The sequence below is a fragment of the Canis lupus genome, chromosome 20 (assembly GCF_048164855.1).
Source record: "Canis lupus baileyi chromosome 20, mCanLup2.hap1, whole genome shotgun sequence".
In the NCBI taxonomy this organism is placed as follows: Eukaryota; Metazoa; Chordata; class Mammalia; order Carnivora; family Canidae; genus Canis; species Canis lupus.
This window is the reverse complement of record NC_132857.1, coordinates 27,180,663-27,206,803: the sequence shown is the minus strand read 5'-3', so window position 1 is coordinate 27,206,803 and position 26,141 is coordinate 27,180,663. Positions and strand designations below refer to the sequence as shown.

The 26,141-nt window shown below is 39.9% G+C and overlaps 1 long non-coding RNA gene across 1 annotated transcript in view; it reads left to right on the top strand.

The window, feature by feature from the left end:
- LOC140612078 (uncharacterized) overlaps nt 1-24,899 on the top strand; it is a 153,509-nt gene extending 128,610 nt beyond the window's left edge. Inside the window, exons 3-5 of the long non-coding RNA XR_012013393.1 lie at nt 15,114-15,285; nt 22,058-22,186; nt 24,550-24,899. This is a non-coding gene — a long non-coding RNA (uncharacterized lncRNA). The remainder of the gene's footprint in view (nt 1-15,113; nt 15,286-22,057; nt 22,187-24,549) is intronic.
- The last annotated feature ends 1,242 nt before the right edge of the window (nt 24,900-26,141 follow it).

Here is a 26,141-nt window from a genome sequence, read left to right as displayed (position 1 = left end):
TGCAACAAGGAAAACATGGATATGGTTATGTATTGAGGCTATTTGCCAAGGTGTAAAGAATGGCAGGGGATTATCTAGGCTTAGACAGGGAGCAAAGGGGTGAAAGCCTACAAAGAGAACAGTGTAAAGGAAGATTTGGAGAAGCAACATTACTGTGTTGGTATTGCTGGGATATGATGTCTGATAGGGAAAGAGACATGAAATCTGGGGCTGGACAGAATACACCACACAGGGAGAGCCTTCACCCCATTCTAAAAGGTCACACCTTTGCTTGTCGGGAATGTTGAGTTGCTGGAGAGCTTTTACCTGCAGGTGGGATCATACTTGGATTTATATTTTAAATTGAACACTCTTTAATCTCAAATCCCAACTCCTCCCTGAAAATGCCAGCCCATGCTGATACCTCCTCCTTCCTGACTACTTATTTATCTATGCCAAGCATATAGGAATATATAATAACTGTCTCTGTGCTTTTTCTGCAGAAATATGGCAAACTTCTGGAAAAGAAGAAGTCAAATGTTGCTTGTGTTTCTTTTGGGCTCTTCATTCAGTAGGCATTTAATAGTTAACTCAAACAGATACTGGATGCTATTTAAATCTACCATAATGATGCACATTTTTTTGAAAACCAATTCCTTAGGGATGGAAAGCCCTGAAATATAGCAGAGGAGAAACAAGTTGCTTAATTGGCCCAGCTCCCAATCTCAGCACTGCCTTTGTAATTAAGTGTAAATTATGATTCATTCGGTGGATAATCAATTGCACTACTTTTATAAACTTTTAATTTCATTATTGAAAGACAAGATTTCTCTAATAAGTTTTCCATTGACTCAGAACTTGATTTGTTACTGGAGTCTTCCCAAACCCACATAACACACTTTGTGTCCCTTTTGCTCTAAAGGAATGTTAGCAAAAAAATTTGGAAGAATGCCTGTCTGTACCTGTGGTGTCCTTGAGGCCAGGGCACTCCCATATGAACCCAAAGTGCAGAGAGGCTTTTTGCTGTCCCTGCTCCTCCTTCTTTCAAGCTGGTGAAGATAAGATAATCTCTCAGGGCTTGGGGCCTCAGTCTCCTCATCTGCTAGATGAATGAAGGAAGCACCTTATTATAAGATAATGGATATAAGGATAAATGCCTGACTCTGGGCCTCACAAACAGATGTTCAGTGTCTATTGAACCCTAGCTCCTAGCTGGACCCTTTATTTCAATTGGGAAATTCTGTATTTTATGACCCAAGAACCCAGAACTTAAGATCCTGAGTCCAATATAGCACTAAGTGTGTGAATCATACACCATCACTAAGTGCCAGTTGCCCACCACAGAATGTACATTGTTCCACTGACCTCAAGGTTTATTTCCAGGAATTTGTTTCCTAGCTTATTGTGATGTCTAAACTTTTACCTTGGGGAAATTTCCTTGGCGTGTGTGCCATATTTAATGCATGCTGATACCTGCTTCTAGAAAAAGTCTAGGCTGCACATCAATGCACATCAGAGCCAAAATTGTTCTTTGTGGAGTCCCTAGAATTGGTTAGCTTATTGCCTGTCCTATGTCCAAACTGGAGTCACTCTCTTCCACATCTGGAGATGCTGCTCACCCTTCATTAATCTCAGACCCCAACTGTTGGACCAGACCATGATTATTTTTAAATGTAATAAAGTGTCTTTAATTAATCAATTAATAAATTTATTTATTTTTTTATTTATTTATTTATTTATTATTTTTGTATATATTTTTTATTGCAGTTTGATTTGCTGATGAATACTATAACATCCAGTGCTCATTCCATCAAGTGTCCCCCTCAGTACCCGTCACCCAGTCACCTGATCCCCCTGCCCACCTCCCCTTCCAGTAGGCCTTGTTCATTTCCCAGAGTTAGTTGTCTCTCATATTCTGTCACCATCACTGATATTTCCCACTCATTTTCTCTCCTTTCCCTAAATTCCCTGTTCACTATGTTTTGTATTTCCAATATAAGTGAAAACGATTGACTTACTTCACTCAGCATAATACCCTCCAGTTCCATCCACGTTGAAGCAAATGGTGGGTATTTGTCATTTCTAATGGCTGAGTAATATTCCATTGTATACATAAACCACATCTTCTTTATCCATTCATCTTTTGATGGACACCGAGGCTCCTTCCACAGTTTGGCTATTGTGGACATGGCTACTAGAAACATCGGGGTGCAGGTGTCCCCGTGTTTCACTGCATCTGTATCTCTGGGGTAAATCCCCAGCAGTGCAATTGCTGGGTTGTAGGGCAGGTCTATTTTTAAGTCTTTGAGGAACCTCCACACAGTTTTCCAGAGTGGCTGCACCAGTTCACATTCCCACCAACAGTGCAAGAGGGTTCCCTTTTCTCCACATGCTCTCCAACATTTGTGGTTTCCTGCCTTGTTAATTTTCGCTATTCACACTGGTGTGAGGTGGTATCTCATTGTGGTTTTGATATGTATTTCCCTGATGGCGAGTGATGCAGAGCATTTTCTCATGTGCGTGTTGGCCATGTCTATGTCTTCCTCTGTGAGATTTCTCTTCATGTCGTTTGCCCATTTCATGACTGGATTTTTTGTTTCTTTGCTGTTGCGTTTAATAAGTTCTTTATAGATATGACTGAAATTTTTTATCTCTTTTTTTCTTTTTCTCTTTTCTTTCCTTCTTTCTCTCCTCTCTTTTTCTCCTTTTCCCAATACAACTTGTTTTTGGCCACTCTGCACTGAGCAAAATGACTAGAAGGAAAACCTCACCTCAAATGAAAAAATCAGAAACAGTCCTCTCTCCCACAAAGTTACAAAATCTGGATTACAATTCAATGTCAGAAAGCCAATTCAGAAGCACTATTATACAGCTACTGGTGGCTCTAGAAAAAAGCATAAAGGACTCAAGAGACTTCATGACTGCAGAATTTAGATCTAATCAGGCAGAAATTAAAATTCAATTGAATGAGATGCAATCCAAACTAGAAGTCCTAACGACGAGGGTTAACAAGATGGAAGAATGAGTGAGTGACATAGAAGACAAGTTGATGGCAAAGAGGGAAACTGAGGAAAAAAGAGACAAACAATTAAAAGACCATGAGGATAAATTAAATTAAGGGAAATAAATCACAGCCTGAGGAAGAAAAACCTACGTTTAATTTGGGTTCCGGAGGGCGCCGAAAGGGCCAGAGGGCCAGAATAGTATTTGAACAAATCCTAGCTGAAAACTTTCCTAATCTGGGAAGGGAAACAGGCATTTAGAACCAGGAGATAGAGAAATCCCCCCCCCCCCAAATTCAATAAAAACCGTTCAACACCTCGACATTTAATATTTAAGCTTGCAAATTCCAAAGATAAAGAGAAGATCCTTAAAGCAGCAAGAGACACGAAATCCCTGACTTTATGGGGAAGAGTATTAGGGTAACAGCAGACCTCTCCCACAGAGACCTGGCAGGCCAGAAAGGGCTGGCAGGATATATTCAGGGTCCTAAATGAGAAGAACATGCAACCAAGAATACTTTATCCAGCAAGACTCTCATTCAAAATGGAAGGAGAGATAAAGAGCTTCCAAGACAGGCAGGAACTGAAAGAATATGTGACCTCCAAACCAGCTCTGCAAGAAATTTTAAGGGAACTCTTAAAATTCCCCTTTAAGAAGAAGTCCAGTGGAACTATCCACAAAAACAAGGACTGAATAGATATCATGATGACACTAAACTCATATCTGTCAATAGTAACTCTGAACGTGAACGGGCTTAATGACCCCATCAAAAGGTGCAGGGTTTCAGAGTGGATAAAAAAGCAGGACCCATCTATTTTCTGTCTACAAGAGACTCATTTTAGACAGAAGGACACCTACAGCCTGAGAATAAAAGGTTGGAGAACCATTTACCATTCAAATGGGCCTCAAAAGAAAGCAGGGGTAGTCATCCTTATATCAAAACTAAAATTTACGCCGAAGACTGTAGTGAGAGATGAAGAGGGACCCTATATCATACTTAAAGGATCTATCCAACAAGAGGACTTAATAATATATATGCCCCGAATGTGGGAGCTGCCGAATATATATAAATCAATTAATAACCAAAGTTAAGACATACTTAGATAATAATACACTTATACTTGATGACTTCAATCTAGCACTTTCTACACTCTATAGGTCTTCTAAACACAACATCTCCAAAGAAACGAGAGATTTAAATGATACACTGGACCAGATGGATTTCACAGATATCTTCAGAACTTTACATCCAAACTCAACTGAATACACATTCTTCTCAAGTGCACATGGAACTTTCTCCAGAATAGACCACATACTAGGTCGCAAATTGGGTCTCAACTTATACCAAAAGATTGAGATTGTCCCCTAAGTATTCTCAGACCATAATGCCTGGAAATTAGAACTAAATGACAACAAGAAGTTTGGAAGGACTTCAAACACGTGGAGGTTAAGGACCATCCTGCTAAAAGATGAAAGGGTCAACCAGGAATTAAGGAAGAATTAAAGAGATTCATGGAAACTAATGAGAATGAAGATACAACCGTTCAAAATCTTTGGGATGCAGCAAAAGCAGTCCTGAGGAGGAAATACATCACAATACAAGCATCCATTCAAAAACTGGAAAGAACTCAAATACAAAAGCTAACCTTACATCTAAAGGAGCTAGAGAAAAAACAGTAAAGATCCTACACCCAGCGGAAGAAGAGAGTTAATGAGGATTCGAGCAGAACTCAATGAAATCGAGACCAGAAGAACTGTGGAACAGATCAACAAAACCAGGAGTTGGTTCTTTGAAAGAATTAATAAGGTAGATAAACCATTAGTCAGCCTTATTAAAAAGAAGAGAGAGAAGACTCAAATTAATAAAATCATGAATGAGAAAGGAGAGATCACTACCAACACCAAGGAAATACAAACGATTTTAAAAACATATTATGAGCAGCTATACGCCAATAAATTAGGCAACCTAGAAGAAATGGACGCATTTCTGGAAAGCCACAAATTACCAAAAGTGGAACAGGAAGAAACAGAAAACCTGAACAGGCCAATAACCAGGGAGGAAATTGAAGCAGTCATCAAAAACCTCCCAAGACACAAAAGTCCAGGGCCAGATGACTTCATGGGGAATTCTATCTAACATTTAAAGAAGAAACCATACCTATTCTCCTAAAGCTGTTTGGAAAGATAGAAAGAGATGGAGTACTTCCAAATTCGTTCTATGAGGCCAGCATCACCTTAATTCCAAAACCAGACAAAGACCCCACCAAAAAGGTGAATTATAGACCAATATCCCTGATGAACATGGATGCAAAAATTCTCAACAAGATACTAGCCAATAGGATCCAAAAATACATTAAGAAAAGTATTCACCATGACCAAGTAGGAGTTTTTCCCGAGACATAAGGCTGGTTCAACACTCGTAAAAGAATCAATGTGATTCATCATATCAGCAAGAGAAAAACCAAGAACTATAGGATCCTCTCAATAGATGCAGAGAAAGCATTTGACAAAGACAGCATCCATTCCTGAACAAAACTCTTCAAAGTGTAGGTATAGAGGCAACATTCCTCAACATCTTAAACGCCATCTACGAAAAGTCCACAGCAAATATCATTCTCAATGGGGAAGCACTGGGAGACTTTCCCCTAAGATCAGGAACAAGACAGGGATGTCCACTCTCACCACTGCTATTCAACCTAGTACTAGAAGTCCTAGCCTCAGCAATCAGACAACAAAAAGACATTAAAGGCAGTCAAATGGGCAAAAAAGAAGTCAAAATCTCCCTCTTCGCCGATGACATGATACTCTACATAGAAAACCCAAAAGCCTCCACCCCAAGATTGCTAGAACTCATACAGCAATTTGGCAGTGTGGCAGGATACAAAATCAATGCCCAGAAGTCAGTGGCATTTCTATACACTAACAATGACCTGAAGAAAGAGAAATTAAGGAGTCAATCCCATTTACAATTGCTCCCAAAGGATTAGGTACGTAGGAATAAACCTAACCAAAGAGGTAAAGGATCTTTACTCTAAAAACTATAGAACACTTCTGAAAGAAATTGAGGAAGACACAAAGAGATGGAAAAATATTCCATGCCAATGGATTGGCAGAATTAATGTTGTGAAAATATCAGTGTTACCCAGGGCAATGTACACGTTTAATGCAATCCCTATCAAAATACCATGGACTTTCTTCAGAGAGTTAGAACAAATTATTTTAAGATTTTTGTGGAATCAGAAAAGACCCCGAATAGTCAGGATAATTTTAAAAAAGAAAACCATAGCTGGGGGCATCACAATGCCAGATTTCAGGTTGTACTACAAAGCTGTGGTCATCAAGACAGTGTGGTAATGGCACAAAAATAGACACCTAGATCAATGGAACAGAATAGAGAATCCAGAAGTGGACCCTCAACTTTATGGTCAACTAAGATTCGATATAGGAGGAAAGACTATCCACTGGAAGAAAGACAGTCTCTTCAATAAATGGTTTTGGGAAAACTGGACATCCACATGCAGAAGAATGAAACTAGACCACTCTCTTGCGCCATACACAAAGATAAACTCAAAATGGATGAAAGATCTAAATGTGAGACAAGAGTCCATCAAAATCCTAGAGGAGAACACAGGCAACACCCTTTTTGAACTTAGCCACAGTAACTTCTTACAGGATAAATCCACGAAGGCAAAAGAAACAAAAGCAAAAATGAACTATTGGGACTTCATCAAGATAAGAAGCTTTTGCACAGCAAAGGATACACTCAACAAAACTAAAAGACAACCTACAGAATGGGAGAGGATATATGTAAATGATGTATCAGATAAAGGGCTAGTTTCCAAGATTTATAAAGAACTTATTAAACTCAACACCAAAGAAACAAACAATCCAATCATGAAATGGGCAAAAGACAGGAAGAGAAATCTCACAGAGGAAGACATAGACATGGCCAACATGCACATGAGAAAATGCTCTGCATCACTTGCCATCAGGGAAATACAAATCAAAACCACAGTGAGATCCCACCTCACACCAGTGAGAATGGGGAAAATTAACAAGGCAGGAAACCAAAAATGTTGGAGAGGATATGGAGAAAAGGGAACCCTCTTACACTTTGGTGGGAATATGAAATTGTGCTGTCACTCTGGAAAACTGTGTGGAGGTTCCTTAAAGAGTTAAAAATAGACCTGCCCTATGACCCATAAATTGCACTGTTGGGGATTTACCCCAAAGATACAGATGCAATAAAACGCCGGGACACCTGCACCCCGATGTTTCTAGCAGCAATGTCCACAATAGCCAAACTGTGGAAGGAGCCTCGGTGTCCATCGAAAGATGAATGGATAAAGAAGATGTGGTTTATGTATACAATGGAGTATTACTCAGCCATTAGAAACGACAAATACCCACCATTTGCTTTGACGTGGATGGAACTGGAGGGTATTATGCTGAGTGAAATGAGTCAATCGGAGAAGGACAAACAGTGTATGTTCTCTTTCATTTGGGGAATATAAAATAGTGAAAGGGAATATAAGGGAAGGGAGAAGAAGTGTGTGGGAAATATCAGAAAGGGAGACAGAACATAAGGACTCCTAACTCTGGGAAATGAACTAGGGGTGGTGTAAGTGGAGGTAGGCAGGGGGTGGGGGTGAATGTGTGATTGGCACTGAGGGGGGCACTTGACGGGATGAGCACTGGGTGTTATTCTGTATGTTGGCAAATTGCACAGCAATAAAAGTAAATTTATTATTAAAAAAAAGAATCACCTAAAATAAAATAACATGACAAAAGTTGGAAATAATAAATTAGAAAAATTGCAGCAGGGAAATATTAACAGAAATTAATGTAGTATAGTAATATAAGACAAATAAATGATTCAAATTCCTAAGTATGAAGTAGATCTCTCTACTCGCTTTGGGCAGGAGAGTATAAGGATTTGAGCAATGAGCCAGGTTGTAGCTCCCACAACTGCTAACAGACAGCAACTCATAGAAGCAACCAAGAAACATCATTCCCTACTCCAGGGTGAAAGTTATAATTGTCCAAGAAGAAATGAGAGTTAGCAATTTATGAATTGAAAGCATAGCTTCAAGACACAGCAAAGCCAGATAGAAACACCAGCTATAAACCATAATTATAAGGGATGACTGTATATTTCACATAGAAATAACAAGACAAAATAATGAAGCAGTTGGCAATTTAAAAAGTATAATAAGTTTTGTCATGTTTGTGTTTGTGTGAGAGAGTGGGAACACATTTGTATCCCATAAAAATGTACATTCTTTTCTAAATCAATAGGCCATTCACAAAATTGCACATGTTGTGAAACTAAACACTAAAAATCTCAGTTGCCAAAAATCAGAACTCATTCAGACCATCTTCTTTTACTACAATTCAACAAAATTAGAAATTAACTGCATTAAATGTGTGAAATATATCTAGTTTTGTGTTAAGGAAGATATCAAAACTAAAATTACAAACCAAACTTAGAGTATATCTCACACACACAAAAAATGTCTAGATATACCTGGAGAAGAACTCAGAAAAAATGATACAACCTTATCTGTATTTATAAGAAAATAAATACTGAAATAGGTCAGTTTAAGATTTAAGTCTTTATACATAGGCCAATGGAGCAGAATAGAGAGCCCAGAAATAAGTCCTCATATATACAATCAGTTAATCTTTAACAAGGGAGCCAAGAACACATGATAGGGATAGGATGTTTCATCATCTTCAATAATGATGTTGGGAAAGCTGGATATCCACATGCAAAGAAATTGGACCCTTATTTTATACCACACATGAAAATTAACCTAGGTATGAATTAAAGACTTAAATGTAATACCTGATGCTTACTTCTAGAAGAAAACATAGGGATTTTTTTTTTTTTTTTGAATTTACTTGAAAAACACAGCAGCCAAAGCAAAAATAAACAAGTGGGGCCATATCAAGCTAAAAGTCTTCTGCACAGGAAAGAAATGATCAATGAAATGAAAAGGCATCTATGGAATGGGAGAAAATATTTGCAAAATATATCTGATCAATGACTGATGTCCAAAATATATAAAGAACACATACAACTTAATAGCAAAAACAAAACAAAACAAAACACCCCCCCAAAAAAAAAACAACAAAAACAAATAAATTGAAATGGACAAAGAATCTGAATATACATTTCTCCAAGAAAGACATCCAGATGGCCAACAGACGCAAGAAAAGATGTTCATCATCACTCATCATCAGGGAATTGAAAGTCAGAACCACAATGAGATAGCAGGTCATACCTATCAGAATGGCTAAAATCAACAACACAAGAAGTAAATGTTGGTGAGGATGAGAAAGGGGAACCCTCTTACACTGTTGGTGGGAATGTAGGCTGGTGCAGCCACTCTGGAAAACAGTATGGAGGTTCCTCAAAGAGTTAGAAACCAAGAGTCTAATTTCTGTGTATATATCCAAAGGTAATGAGATTGATATCTCCAGAAGATCTGAGCACTCCCATGTTCTTTGCAGCCAAGGCATGGGAAGAACCTAAGTGTCTATTGGTGGATGAATGCATAAAGTGATACAGTTTATAAATACAATGGAATATTATTCAACCTTAAAAAGGAAGCAAATCCTGTCATTGGCAACACGGATGGAACTGGAGAGCATTATGCTAAGTGAAATAAGCCAGGTACAGAAAGATAAATACTGCATGATCTCTCTTATATGTGGAATCTAAACTGTTGAACTCATAGAACCAGAGAGTAGAACAGTGGCACCTAGGGGTTGGGGGCTTGGGGAAATGGGGAATGTTAGTTAAAGGGAACAAAAATAATTGCAACATTATAATGCATGTATAAGGCTCAATCAACTGATTATTGAATAGAATAGTAAATTTTACTATAGATGCAAAGATTTGTGGTAATCTATAATTGTATCTGCGATTAAAGTAGCACCTCATATCAGTGGGGAAATATGGCATTTTAACAAACACTACTGGAACAATTGACTAAATATTTGGAAACATAAAATAAGACATCTGGCTCGTGCCATGCAATAAAGAAATCAGTTGTAATAAAGAGCTGTTTTAAAAAATACATGTTAGGGGAAAAATTAAGAGACTATATAAAATGTTTTGGGGAGCAACACATAATCTAAATATCTTCTATAAAACATTTACAGATAATTTATAAGAATAACTTCTAGAAGAGAAAAAAGACCATTAATAAATTGACAAATGACAAGCTTCTGGGGAAACAATATTTAGCAGGTTAGAGATTACTATTTATAAAAATATAAAGAACTTCTAATAACAAATAAGGAAAATGCAAATAATTGAAAAGTGGCAAAGGATACTAACGGGAAATTCACAGATGAAGAACAACATATAAAAAGCCCGACCTCCAGGGGAATGTATATTTAAACTGTAACAAAGACTAATAATACCCACTGTTGGCAAGAATGTGGGGAAACAGACATTATTGTATGCAGATTGGTGAAGCTTCTGGGGAATGAAGTTGTCAGTCTGTTCAAATATAAATGCATATACCCTTTGATGAAGAAATTTCACTTCTAGGACTTTAGGCTTAAAAAAAGCTTTAATATGCATATAAAAATACATGCACAAAGATGCTTATTCTAGCATTTTTTATAATGGAAAATTTGAAGCTATAAACATCTGCTCTAGTGTATGATGCAGACATTAAACAGAATGACGTAGACCTATGTGGACTAACAATATTTCTGAAATATTATTAAACAAGAAAAGGAAAAGTGCATTATATAATTCTGTTCTTTTAAAATTTTATAATGACATTTAAAATGATAAATCCTCATACAAAGAGGTGTGTGTGTGCACAGTACAGTGCCTGGGAGTTTCATCCTGCCTAGCTGGCAGGGATGAGCCCTCTATGGGAATGTATCTGTGCCAGAGCTTTTGTGAAGCTAGTATGAACTAACCCTTGAGAAGCACCAACAACTGGAGCCCATTAGTATTGCATAAGACAAGTTCTTCCTGAGGTTGCAGGTGAGCTCAAAGTGCAGCATGTTATTAAGCTGCACACTTCAATTCATTGACTTTGAGCTCTGACACATCATCTTAGAAAGCCTCCTGTAAATTGCTTCTACCCAGCATCTAGGGGCCCAGGTATGGAGGCTGTGGGGTATGAGGACACGGGCTGGTCTTTCACTGGAAAAGTCCCAGGAAGTTGGGGAATGAAGATGCAGGTTTCCCAGCCCTGTCACCTTTGCTGGGGCAAGTTATTAATGTGTAAGCTGTTCAACCATGTTGTATTAATTGTGTCTCCAGCCAGTGCCCAACATGACATGATTAGCAGAGAGCATAGTTATTCATCAGTGAGTTGTCACGGCTTAATTGTCCTTTAAGTGCATCAGAATGTAGCAGAGGTTGAAGAAGGCAGGGAGAGCTCCCCTTAGCTTCCCTGAGAACAAGCACATGGAGACGCTGAGAAAACGAAGTAGTTTCCAAGCAAATAGTGAATCCCAAATGAGGCTGTATTAACATCCTAAAAGGATATTTTAAAATGGAGGAAGCAAGCCTAGCTAAGAGAGTCGCTTTTTAAAATAGGATCAGGAGGTCATAAGGGAGGGGGAATTTATGCAAGTCTTCATAGGATAAATCATGGATTTCTTAAAAAAATTTTTGCTGGCTGCCAGTCCTGAGCCTGGACTTAACTTCTTAATCACCATGACACCTGAAGTATGAGTATTCTTTGCTAGGAAAGGAGACAATCCCTTATTTGCATATTAATACAACCAATCCCACTTAATCTAGTTTCAATCCCTATTGTACATAGAAGACCTAAATGAGAACTGCACTCATGACCTTTCCCCTTTACTCTGCCCCCTCTTTGTCTTCTTTGGAACGTAATCTGGCTTTCTACCTGTATCTGTGTCTCCTGAATTGCAATTCTAATTGCCCAAATAAATGCCTCTTTGTAAAATTTTCAGGGAATTCCTTCTTGGTTGACAGCGAACATTGCTCTTTCCATCTTTGCCATGTCCTTCCTCTTAACCCTGGCATCTGTTTATTAATGATCATAATAGCTACCATCAGTTGAGGGCTAACCATATGCCAGACAATTTAGGAACAGCATCTCATTTGAATTTTGGAATAAATCTGTGAAGTGATTATTGTGTTATTATGCCCATTTTACAGATGATTGATATTGAAGTTCAGAAAAGTTAGGTGACTAATCCTGGGTTCTGTGGCAGGTAAGCAGTAAAACTGGGAATAAGACTTAGTGCAAAACTCCGTGTGTGCATGTGCGTGTGTGTGTGTTTGGGAATGTGCTGACATAGTGTCCTGAATCTGAAATTCTTTCTGTCTTATAAGACCCCGTTTATGTCTGACTGCCAGACATGTCAGGATGCTTCAGACAACCTGTCCCTGATATCTGTATCCATAGGGAGTGACCTGTATTATCTAAAGTTGTGCAGTTTAGTAGAATTCACTTTTACCCAGTTTCCCCTCAGTCTGTTGACACATGGGTTCAGAGCAGTTATTATCATCCCAATTATTCAGGGATGGAAATATCCATATTGACCCCTTGAAATGGCAATCCCAGCTGGAGACTTGTCCCTGCTTCACCTAAGATCTCTGATGCACGCAGCTTCATAACCAGCCACCAAGAGACTGCGTCCCCTTATCTGCATTAGGATTTTCCCTGGCTTTCTTCATTTGAAGCTAAAATTTCCCTGAAAACTTTGGATCGTTTTTCTTTGCCTGGGGTCACTGTTTCTGGAAATGTATCAACTCTAATCATTTTCCTGGACCAAAGAAACTGGTAGCTTCGAGCATATCTTTTTGAAATAAAAATCTCTGCACTTCCTGTTTCCAGGTAAATGCGTGAGGGAGGCACTGGGACTCCCTCTCAGTATGAGGAGACTTTACTAGAAGAAAGATGTAGGGACTAACACTGGCTGGCTGGTTGGTTTCAAAGGAAAAACTGAACAGAAACAGCCTGGACACAATATGCTGAAACCACCTCCTTATTGCTCCCTGTGTTTATGAATTTTCCCATGTGACCTTTCTAGTTTTCACCATTTGTTCTCTGGTTTTAGGTGTTGCCTGGGCCTGCCTATCCTTTCTTTGTTCATACTAGTGTGCTGGGATTTTCTTTTAGTTGTCTCATGAATACAGCCCATTTTTGATAGTTTTAGCTGTGGCTGTTATCCCTGTGAGCCAGTGTGGCTGGGCATTATATTTATGAATAACATTTGATTGCACTTGGAACTTTCTCTCCACTCCACCATGTCTTAGCTCTGGATGCTGCTGTGGAGCAGCCTGGGACCAATCTGACTGATCCACGCCCCGGCCCTGGACATTTTTCTCCTTTGTTTCAGATACCTGAAAGCTTCAAACGAGCCTTTGTTCTTGGTGTTTATTGACTTAGCCAGGAAATATTTCAACAACATTCATTCTGTAATTAATGTTTCTTGGAATTTGGTTCACCTTTTAGATTGGTTTCAGTCCATGTTTGTTCATGAAAATTTTCTTCCATTATATTTTTAAAAAGAAATCCTGTACCTTTTGTGGGGTTTCCACTTCAGGCCAATTCGTCATGTCTTGTCTCTCCTTTGTGTGCCCTCTATTTTTGCTATCCTTTCCCTGATTGGTTTAGTGTGCAGTTCACCTCAAACCCACCTTCTTCTGTGGCCATAACTGACTGTCCAACTTATTCTTGCCATTTCTGTTAATTTGGTAGTTTTGTTAATAATGTTGCTTTGGTACTCAGTTTTTAAAAAGTTCTCTTTAAAGTCTTCTCTGCATTTCAATCTTATCTTTTAACTCATTCATATTTTTATGTAGTCTTTTTCTGGTGTGAAGGACTCACAGGGATATCTCTCTGTCTTCGGGCTTTATTTCCACTCAGACTACTTTCTTCATCTGTCCTTTGCATGCCACGTGCTTTCCTCCCTTTTCATAACTTCTGAAGTATGTTTGTCTAGTTGCCATGTCATTTTTGCCTCTCTGCTTCACCCTTAACTCCATTTGCTCTAATATTAGTGGGCAAAGTTTCCTTGACAGTCTTTCTGCCTTTTTCGACACGAACTGCCTTCCTCTCAGAGTCTCAGTTCCAGGGCTGAATTGTGCATCATATGCTTTTGGTCTTTTGCCCTGTTCCAGTGGTGCCATACTCAAGGGCATTCAGCAGGCAGCCCTCAGTTAAAGGGAACCTCAGAGTTCTTCCTGCTGCTGTGAAAGCCAAAAGGGAGACAGGTGGGCTTCCTTCCCCTATCTGGGGTTGAACCTTATATTTTCCATGTTGGCTTAGAACATGCTGGAAATCAATAACCTTCTTTCCAAATTTGGGGGCCTTGGGAGAACTCTTGGAAGTTTTTTTTTTTAACTTCTTTGTCCAACTTGGCCTCTGGTTGTAGGGAAGAGTAAGTGCCTTGCAGAGCTAAAAGCCTTTTTTTTTTTTTTTTTAACCTGGATTCTCTTTTCCAAACTGTAGAATGATGTACCCTTTTCCTTGTTTGAAAGCGGTAAATTTTTGCTGACTTCTGCCCTTTTGTTGGAGAGAAGATCTGTGATCTGGCTTCCGTCTCCCATCCTCATCCCATTTTATTTGACATCAAAGCCTGCATCAGTCAGAACAGGCCACACACAGTGTATATTTAGAAGTACCCACTATCTTCCAGGACTGTATCCTCTTGTATTAACATATCAGTTGGAGCCATGCTCCCCACACAGGTGAGGAACTGTATTTTTCTCTTGCAAGATAAGGGACACACCGTCTTCATTTTGCACTGTAAAAAAACCGCAGTAAGGAAATTAAATTCCACAAGTGGAGGAGACATGTTGAGGTCACTTTTGATCACATGAAAATGCAGCATGAGGGACTATTTAAAGGCAGAGGCCTGGGCTCAGAACTCCTTCAGCTCAGCTGGAAAGGAGCTGCATCCTCTGTCCCTCATCCCAGGGGACCAGAAGACAGGAGGATTATCAGGCTCCAAACAGCCACAGTCCACTGTGTGGGGCATGGTGAAAAGGACTGTTTGTGAGGGTGCGCTTTTTGTCCACAGTATAAACTGCTAAATTATAAGAAAAATATTGTGATGGCGAAATAGAAATTTACTAGAAATACATATTTTTTATGTTTTTATTTAAATTCCAGTTAACAGAAGCTGTCCTCAAGATGGCTGAAGAGTAGGGTCCCCAAGTCACCTGTCCCCACCAAATTACCTAGATAACCTTCAAATCATCCTGAAAATCTACGAATTCGGCCTGAGATTTAAAGAGAGAACAGCTGGAATGCTACAGTGAGAAGAGTTCGCGCTTCTATCAAGGTAGGAAGACGGGGAGAAAGAAATAAAGACACAAAAGGCCTCCAAGGGGGAGGGGCCCCGCGAGGAGCTGGGCTGAGGCTGGGGCGAGTGTCCCCAGGACAGGAGAGCCCCGTCCCGGAGACGCGGGGGGGGGGGGGGGGGGGGGGGGGGGGGAGGGGAGGGGCTCGCAGGGAGGTGGAGCAGGACCCAGGAGGGCGGGGATGCCCTCGGGCTCCCGGGGACACTAAGAGGCACCTGCACCCCGGGAGAGTGCGCCGAGCTCCCTAAGGGCTGCAGCGCGCACGGGGGACCCGGAGCAGCTGGGGGGGGGGGGGCTCGGGGGCGGCTCCGCGGAGGGGGCTGCGGGGCGGGAGCAGCTCGGGTGGGCTCGGGGGGCTCCGCGGAGGGGGCTGCGGGGCGGGAGAGAATCCAACAGCAATCAGACAACAAAAAGACATTAAAGGCATTCAAATGGGCAAAGAAGAAGTCAAACTCTCCCTCTTAGATACTCTACATAGAAAACCCAAAAGCCTCCACCCCAAGATTGCTAGAACTCATACAGCAATTCGGTAGCGTGGCAGGATACAAAACCAATGCCCAGAAGTCAGTGGCATTTTTATACACTAACAATGAGACTGAAGAAAGAGAAATTAAGGAATCAATCCCATTTACAATTGCACCCAAAAGCATAGGATACCTAGGAATAAACCTAACCAAAGACGTAAAGGATCTATAACCTAAAAACTGTAGAACACTTCTGAAAGAAATTGAGGAAGACACAAAGAGATGAAAAAATATTCCATGCTCATGGATTGGAAGAATTAATGTTGTGAAAATGTCAATGTTACCCAGGGCAATTTACACGTTTAATGCAATCCCTATTAAAATACTATGGACTTTCTTCGGAGAGTTAGAACAAATTATTTTAAGATTTGTGTGGAATCAGAAAAGACCCCGAATAGCCAGGGGAATATTAAAAAAGAAAACCATAGCTGGGGGCATCACAATGCCAGATTTCAGTTGTACTACAAAGCTGTGGTCATCAAGACCATGTGGTACTGGCACAAAAACAGACACATAGATCAATGGAACAGAATAGAGAACCCAGAAGTGGACCCTCAACTTTATGGTCAACTAATATTCAACAAAGGAGGAAACACTATCCACTGTATAAAACACAGTCTCTTCAATAGATGGTGCTGGGAAAATTGGACATCCACATGCAGAAGAATGAAACTAGACCACTCTCTTGCACCAGACACAAAGATAAACTCAAAATGGATGAAAGATCTAAATGTGAGACAAGATTCCATCAAAATCCTAGAGGAGAACACAGGCAACACCCTTTTTGAACTCGGCCACAGTAACTTCTTGTAAGATACATCCACGAAGGCAAAAGAAACAAAAGCAAAAATGAACTATTGGGACTTCATCAAGATAAGAAGCTTTTGCACAGCAAAGGATACAGTCATCAAAACTAAAAGACAACCTACAGAATGGGAGAAGATATTTGCAAATGACGTATCAGATAAAGGGCTAGTTTCCAAGGTCTATACAGGACTTATTAAACTCAACAGCAAAGAAACAAACCAATCATGAAATGGGCAAAAGACAGGAAGAGAAATCTCACAGAGGAAGACATAGACATGGCCAACATGCACATGAGAAAATGCTCTGCATCACTTGCCATCAGAGAAATACAAATCAAAACCATGATGAGATACCACCTTACACCAGTGAGAATGGGGAAAATTAACAAGGCAGGACCCACAAATGTTGGAGAGGATGTGGAGAAAAGGGAACCCTCCTACACTGTTGGTGGGAATGTGAACTGGTGCAGCCACTATGGAAAACTGTGTGGAGGTTCCTCAAAGAGTTAAGAATAGACCTGCTCTACGATCCAGCAATTGCACTGCTGGGGATTTACCCCAAAGATGCAGATGCAATGAAACGCCAGGACACCTGCACCCCGATGTTTCTAGCAGCAATGTCCACAATAGCCAAACTGTGGAAGGAGCCTCGGTGTCCATTGAAAGATGAATGGATAAAGAAGATGTGGTCTATGTATACAACAGAATATTCCTCAGCCATTAGAAACGACAAATACCCACCATTTGCTTCGACGTGGATGGAACTGGAGGGTATTATGCTGAGTGAAGTAAGTCAATTGGAGAAGGACAAACATCATATGGCCTTATTCATTTGGGGAATATAAATAATAGTGAAAGGGAATATAAGGGAAGGGAGAAGAAATGTGTGGGAAATATCAGAAAGGGAGACAGAACATAAAGACTCCTAACTCGGGGAAATGAACTAGGGGTGGTGGAAAGGGAGGAGGGCGGGGGGTGGGGGTGAATGGGTGACGGGCACTGAGGGGGGCACTTGACGGGATGAGCACTGGGTGTTATTCTGTATGTTGGTAAATTCAACACCAATAAAAAATAAATTTATTATAAAAATAAATGAAAGACATCACCAAGAGCCAAACAAAATCAATCAAGAGATCCACATGGAGATATATTTTAATGAAACAACTGGATCAAGCTGGGGAAGGATTGCCCACAAAGGGGAGATGCAGCAGTGATACTAACACTGCATGTACCTAGGTGGGTCTCATGACTGCTTGGGAAGTGTCTGCAGCTATCAGAATTGTGTAGCACCCTTGTTAAAGATTGAGGGCCCTGCCCCAGACCTACTGAAGTAGATTTGCCAGTGGTGCAGGGATCTCATTTCCTTACAAACTTTGCAAGAAATTCTAAAGTGCAGCTGGGCTTGGGAACAATTGTTTTCTGGATGCCATCAGGTAGAGGGCAAATAAGCTGACCAGCTACACAACCAATAACCACTAACCAAAGCTTTCTTATACACTAAGAAAAACCAGTTAGCAAGTAAAATGGGAAAAAAGGCCCATTCAGGAAGAATATTCCAGAAATGATCTTGGCCAGTAATGTACAAAACCTGTGTGATCCAAGCAGGTGCATAAATGTCAGACAGTGACACATAGTGATTTTTAGCTTGAGAAAATTTAAACTTGTTTTTCAGATGGAATGGATATAAGAATTAACTATGTTCAGTGTAGGTAACTGATAATGACAAGGCTCTCAGGAATACATGAAGATAGTGTTATTAGTCCCTTTTCTCTTGGATAAGAAGAGACTTGGCAAGAGTGGTAAGGGACAAACTTATTTCAAGCCTGGGGTAGAAGGAAGCTCAGAGTCTCTGACTAAGCCACTAGGACCAGTGGAACCAGCAATGGACAAAAAGACCATAGTCCTAAGCTCCTATCCTGATTCTCCCACTAACCAGAGACTTGGGGGAAAAAATCTGGGCATCTCTCACTTGCTGTTAGACTTTTTAATAATGCATCATTTTTCTATTATACAATCAATAAAAAATCAAACTAAAAACAAACAAACAAAACACTCCTGAAAAATACCAAATGTCACTGTATGCCTGCCATTCATGTTCAAAGTCATGTATGTTTTCTCAGTAATTCCTGCAGTTCTGGGTGTAGCTCCTGTAGGAAGTCACCCATAGTGACACTGCTTGACAACTGTCTTTTACACTTACCAATGAACTGTGAACCTCTGCATATCAATAACCTGCTTCAACAGGATTTGTAGGGCCTCGTTTGTGGTTGCTTTGCTATTTATCTGACTGCTTTCCTATTTTTGGATATTTTGGTTGTTTCATTTTTTCACTATTAAAAATGACTTTGCAGTAAATGTTCTTGTACTTAGAAATTTGCTGCTTTTCCAATTTTTTCTTTCTATGAGAAATACTAAGAAGTTGAATTGGTGGTATAGGGTAAGCTTATTTTTAATAATACACTAATAAGATTACACTAATAATATGCTAGCAGTACACAAATGCTCAATGCCCGTCTGTTCTAGAGCCTGAGCAATATTGGGTTGGGGAGGGAGAAATGCATCCCTCTTAGGTATCCCCATGAACAAGTTCTATCTAAGCAGCTTTTAGGTCTTTCTGAGACTCCCCACCCCAGGCTGTTACTGTGCTGGGGGCCAGCTAGAATTGCCTTGTAACAGGCCTGTACCTGTCTTTCTAGGACCTCAAAACTCATGGTCAAATCCTTCTGGGAAGGTGTAGGAACCTGGCTGCCCCAGTCTGCCAACCCATAGCTCCCTCTTGACTTCCCGAGTACCCTATCTTATGTTACCAGGCAACCCCTCAAGCCTAGGCCAACCCAGGGAGAAGTGTGGTAAACCCACAGGCTTATGCCCCCCAACCTGGGGAAGGGAGGCAGGCATTCTTTCTGCTTTGTGCCAGGTGAGGTCACCCTTTCCTGGAGTAAGGGCACCAGAGCTCCTCTGTAAGTCATCAGAGGGCAGGGAATGTTCCCCAAGAAGTTTTGAAGTGAGGCAGATTACTGGTGACTTTGAACCCCACCCTCTCAGGGCAGAGCTTCTCTGGGGGTGTTAGCCATCAGGGTCCTTTGTTGGGGAGACTTGGAATTACTCAGCACACTTAGGGGAGCAGAGGATGAGGTATATGCTTTCCTAGTGTGCAGGGCACTAAGGGGAAGGGAGGGGGGTCTATGCCATCCAGGCAGGTGAAGAGTATAATGTGGGAGCTGTACAGAAAAGGGTGTAGTAAAAGGCAAGGGGGAAAGAAGGGGACAGGGGCTTGAGCTCACCTTGAGAAGAATGGGGACGTCAGGACATGAGGAAGGGAGAGGGGTATGCATCATGTTCCCTGAGGTCCCACAGTGGCAGGGAATGGTTTGACAAGGAGCAAAGAGGCCAGCCACAGGGCTGGTGAGGGTTTTTCTAGAAAAAACCATTGACCATGGCACAGGGATCCTGAGAGACTGCTTCATGGGTCTGCTGTGGCAGTGTTGGCAGGATGGCTGGGTAGTGTTCAAATGTTGACAGAGCCAGATAGGAAGATGCCTGGTTTCCCCAGCCAGGGTCTCTTAGGCATGACTAGTGCACGGTTTTTTCCTCATCTGATAATCTACTAAAACACAAAAGTGTCTGTCTGTCTTCCTCTGGAAGATGCTAGAATGTTTTACATGCTATTCCATCCAGCTCCCATGGCCCTCAGATCCCTGAAAGCCCCTGGCTTCTGCAACCTGTTTGTGCTCCATGGTTTGATAATATAGGCACCCTCCCCCCACTCCCTGCAGGTTCTCTAAGGCAGTCAGTTACAAACATGCTTAGTCCTGGAAGGTGAGACATCTTTTCTCCAAAGGAGCTCTTAGCATAGATTCCCAAGATAGAGCTGCTCCTGTCTGCCACAGGGAAATTCTCCAGGCTGGCAGCAGCAGAGCCAACACGTTTCAGGAAAAATGCTCTAGTGAACTCTTCAGAATGCCTTTTCATAAGCCTTCAGAATGTTAATACTCCAGCACCAAAGAGAACATCTGGCAACCCCAAATTTCCTATTGCCTTCTTAGCATTTCCATTCCTACTGGGGAAGTGATGCAGAGCAGTGAACTTGGCACTAAGGATGTGAACCAGACACATAGCATACCCAACACACCTGTGTCAGTGCACTCACATCTGGACAGGTGTGTGCCCTTGGTGTTCTCTGTTCCCCATAGAATTCTCCATCCCTCATGGCCTCTTCTCAATTGCATGATAGATGATTTCCCTTAAGGCTGTGGGTGGATCATCCCATACATACTGCAGGAAAAGGCTGCCCACTAATGAGTCAGTTGAGATGGGAGCACTGATTTATGTGAATGTGGGTAGGTTGAAGGGGCTCAGGGCATAATTGAGATCCTGCAACTCCACCCAAGCCCTGGCCTGCCAGCCACTTGAGGCTCTAGGGGAAGCACACTCCTGTTCTACTCTCACCAGATTGCATCTCTTCTCTCCAAAAATATACATGAATATTTTTGTTCCTTCCGATTCAGCTGCCTGACTCATTCATTCACTCAACAATTACTAACTGAGTGTCAAAAGTTTCAACCTTGTTCTATAGACTGTGGGGAGTGAGCAGAGAGAAAAAAAGACAAAAATCTCTCCCCTCATGGGACATATCTTCAATGGGTAAGAGATAATAACACAAGATAAACAAGTAGGAGTTATTATGTTTTAACATAAGCGCCAAGTAGGGAACTGGAAAAGGGGCTTTTGAGCTGTCCTCTTGTCCCCTTTATCCATCTCTAAGCCAATCCACTCTTCAAGGCTAGGCCACTCCTATCCTCACCCCACAGCTGTTGAAGATCCCTCTGAAGGCTCTTTAGGAACATGTTCTTCAGGGTTTCATGTCTGCCCAATTGATGCCAGAAGATGTTACATTCCTCAAGGGCTATGGCCCATTAATTATGTATGTCCATAAAGAATCAAAGAGCATGTGCCCAGTGGACCTCAGTGGGAGCTTATGGCTGACTGTGTGATGACCAGTGTCAATCTGTGTACAAGTCCCAGGGTCCTAGCCCATGAAGTCTGCGTGGATGCTCCATTCCATGAGCAGTAGGAGCCTGGAAGGAAGAACACTGAAAGGGAAACTTGTCTATCAGGGAATGCACTTGGGCATGCTTTCATATTTCATTATCACTCTCTGTGATTAAATAGGGACTACCTACATTTTCAGAAACTCAGAGAGGGTAAGAGGGATGAGCCCAAGTTTGTAAAACTATTCAGCAAAAATCCGAGATTTGAAGGTCAACCCATCTGATCTCATTCTTCAGGTCTAAAAAAATGAAGGTAGCTCTGAAACCAAATTACCTATGTGCCAGTTCTGTCTGGATCCAACCTGTTCTAGCAAAATTGGAGCAAATTTTATATATTAAAGCCAGAAACAATTGCTGTATGACTTCCAATAGGACTAATAAACGAACAACAACAACATCAAAGAAGACATGAGAAGAGGGACAGGCGGGATCACGCTGAAGATGGCTGGATGTATTGAGATCTGCAGTGGAGCTCCAATTATGCCAAAACAGAGCTAGCAGGTAAAGGGCAATTAGATGTATACTTTCTCACCCTCCAAGGCAAAATTGGGCCCATTAAAGAGGACACTTAGGAAGAGGTTCTCCTTTCAACCCCCATTACCATTACTGGGTGGAATGATGCAGAGGGGTGGGTGGCTTCCAGCACTGTTCAGAGAAAGGAGAGCCTTCTGATTACACTGCAGGATGAGATGAGAATACCATGGGTGTGAACAGCTACAATCTTTTTGAAAAACATTTTGGTGGCACATATCACTTTAGTAGGAATTTATCCTTAAACTCTCATTAGGAATCTGGGCAAAGATACCACATAAAGGTGTTTCTAAAATATGTAAAATAGGGAAAAATGGAAGCAAGCCAACTGTCCATTGTCCAGGGGGTGGTGAGATACAACCATAAGCAGCATATTATTAAGATATGGCAATTATGTGTACAAAGAGTTTTTAGTCACAGGGAAATATTTATATTGTGAAATGAAAAAAGAGCAGGGAACACAGCTGAGTCACTTCCTCAGTGAGGCCTTCCCTGACCTCTCAGACTAGGTCATAATTCCCATACTGCTCTCTCTTAGCTCATATCAAAATTTTAGTGCTATTTTATTAATTATGTGCACAATTGTGTTTGCATGCATTAGAATGAAAGCTTGTAAGGATAGTAACCATGTTTGTTGTGCTCATTCATTAATTCTCAGGACCAAAAATAATGCTTGGCACATGGCAGCCATTCAATAAACATATATTGAATCATAAGGAATCATGTAACATGTAAATTTTTATGTCTAACTTCTTGCATTTAGCATGTTTTCATGATTCCTCCATGTTATAGCAGGTATCAGTACTTCACTTTTCATTGCTGAATAATATTCTGTTATGTGGATATGCCATTTTGTTTGTCTATTCATCACTAGCTGGATATTTAGGTTGTTTCCACTTTTTGGCAACTATAAATAATGCTTCTATAACCATTTTTATACAGGTATTTTGTGGATGTATGTTTTTATTTCTCTTGAACATATATCTAGGAATAGAATTGCTGAGTAACCCGGCAATTTGAGGAATTGCCAAAATGTTTTCAAAGTTGCTTCACCATTCAACATCCCCACCAGCACTGTGTGAGACTTGCAGTTTTTCTGCATCCTCACCAACATTTACTGTTGTCTTTTTAATTTTAGCTACCTAGTGGATATGAAGTGGCATTTCAGTGTGGTTTTGATTTGCTTTCCATAATAAATAATAATGTTGAACATCTTTTCATGTAATTATTGTGTATCTATTTTAGAGAAATATCCAGTCAAATATTTTTCCTTTTTAATTGGATTATCAGGGACACCTGGGTGGCTCAGTGGTTGAGAGTCTGCCTTAGGCTCAAGGCATGATGCCCGGTCCTAGGATTGAGTCCCACATTGGGCTCCCTGCAAGGAGTCTGCTTCTCCCTCTACCTAGGTCTCTGCCTCTCTGTCTGTGTCTCTCAAGAATAAATAAATAAATAAATAAATAAATAAATAAATAAATAAAATCTTTAAAAAATAAAATAAATTGGATTATATTTTTCATTGTTTAATTAATTATGAGTTTTTTACATATTCCGTATGCAGGTTTCTTATTAGATATATGATTTGCAAGCATTTTCCCCCATTCTACGGATTATCTTTTCCTTTTCCTGATATTCTTTTTTTTTTTTCCCTGATATTCTTTGAAGCCTAAAAATGTTAATTTTTGGGCAAGTCCAACTTATATGCCTTTCTTTTTTTGCTTGTATTATTGATATTTTATGTAAGTAATGATTGCCTAATTTAAGGTAATTAGTAATTAATTACCTTGTTTCCTTCTACGGAGTTTTATAGTTTTAGCTCTTACCTTTAGGTCTATGACCCATTTTTTAAAATTAATTTTAGTATATGGTGTGAGGATATCCAGTTGTCCCAGCACAATTTGTTGAAGAGAATATTCTTTCCCTATTTAACGGTTTGACCCCCTTGGCAAAATCAATTGACTGTAAGTATGATGGTTTATTTCTGGACTTTCAACTCTATTCCATTAATCCCTATGTTCTTCCTTATTATTGTACTGCACTGTCCTAATTATTGTAGTTCTGCAGCAAGTTTTGAAATCAGGAAAAATAACTCATCCAGCTGTGTTCTTCCTTAAGATTGTTTTGGCTAGTCTGGGTTCCTTCCATTTCCATATAAATTTTAGGATCAGTTTGTCAAGTCTTGTAGAAAAGTGAGGTGAGAGATTGAGGGGAAGGACACTGCATCTATAGATCACTTTAAAGAGTATTGCCATCTCAACAATATTAAGTATTCTAATTCATGAATGGGGGATATCTTTCCATTTATTTATATTTTCTTTAATTCCTTTCACCAGGGACACCTGGGTGGCTCAGTGGTTGAATGTCTGCCTTCAGCTTGGGGTGTGATCCCGGAGTCCTGGAATCGAGTTCCGCATCTGGCTCTTTGCGTTGAGTCTGCTTCTGCCTCTGCCTGTGTCTCTGCTTCTCTCTCTGTCTGTCATGAATAAATAAATAAAATCTTAAAAAAATAATTCCTTTCAACAATGATTTGTAGTTTTAATGATGTCTTGTACTTCTATTAACTTTCTTAAGTATTTATTGTCTTTGATGTTATTGTCAATGTAATTATTTTCTTAATTTCATCTTCAGATTGTTTTTTGGTATGTGTAGAAATGCAGTAGATTTCTGTATATTGATCTTATAGTCTGCCATATTAAAAAACTCATTTATTACTTCTAATAGTTTTTTTATTCTTTCCAGTTTTCTAAATAAAATTATCATCTGCAAATAAAAGTAGTTTTACTTCTTTCTTTCTAATATCTATGGTTTTTATTTCCTTTTCTTGCTTAATTGCTACTAGGTCATGGTGTATAATCCTTTTTATATTTTTGTATTTGATTTAATAATATTTTGTTGAAGATATTTGCACATATGTTCAAAAGAGATATTGGTCTGAAGTTATTTTTCTTTTAATGTCTTTTGTTTTGGTATCATGGTAATAGTAGCTTCATAGTATGATTTGGGAAATGTTCCTTCTATATTTTAGAAGAGTTTGTGATATAGTTGTATCATTTTTTCTTTAAACATTTGCTAACATTTACCAGTGAAACCAATTAGGCCTGATATTTTACTTGTGCAGAGTTTTAAAATTGTTAATTCAATTTCTTTGCTTGTTACATGATGACTACTTCTTCTCAAGTCAGTTTTTGGGGTTGTGTCTTCTTGGATATTGCCCATTTCATCTAGGTTATATATCTTCTTGATATGCAGTTGTTTAAAAGTATTAACTCATAATTTTCTTAAAGAATTTTGTTTACTTATTCATGAGAAACACACACACACACACACACACACACACACACACACACACACACAGAGGCAAAGACACAGGCAGAGGGAGAAGCAGGCTCCATGCAAGGAGCCTGATGTGGGACTCGATCCCGAGAATCCGGGATCACACACTGAGCCAAAGGCAGGAGCTCAACTGTTGAGCCACTCAGGCATCCCATTAACTTATAATTTAAAAAAAAAATCTGTAAAGTCTTTTTTAGTTGTTTGAGTCTTTTCTTTCTTTACTTGGTCAGACTAGCTAAAGACTTGTCAATAACCTTGAAATTTATTTTTATTTATTTATTTATTTATTTATTTATTTATTTATTTATTTATTTGTGTGTGTGTGTGTGAGTGTGTGGTTAGGGAGGGACAAAGGGATGGGGAAAGAGAATCTTAAGCAGGCTTGATACAGGGCTTAATCTCATAACCTTGACATTATGACCTGAGCCCAAATCAAGAATTGGATGTTTAAATGAGTGAGCCACTCAGGGACCCCATAATTGAGATTTTTAAAGAACCAATTTTGGTTTCATTGATTTTCTGTATTACTTTTCTATTCTTTACTTTTATTTACATTCTAATTTTTTGTCCTTTCTTCTGTTTACTTTGTATT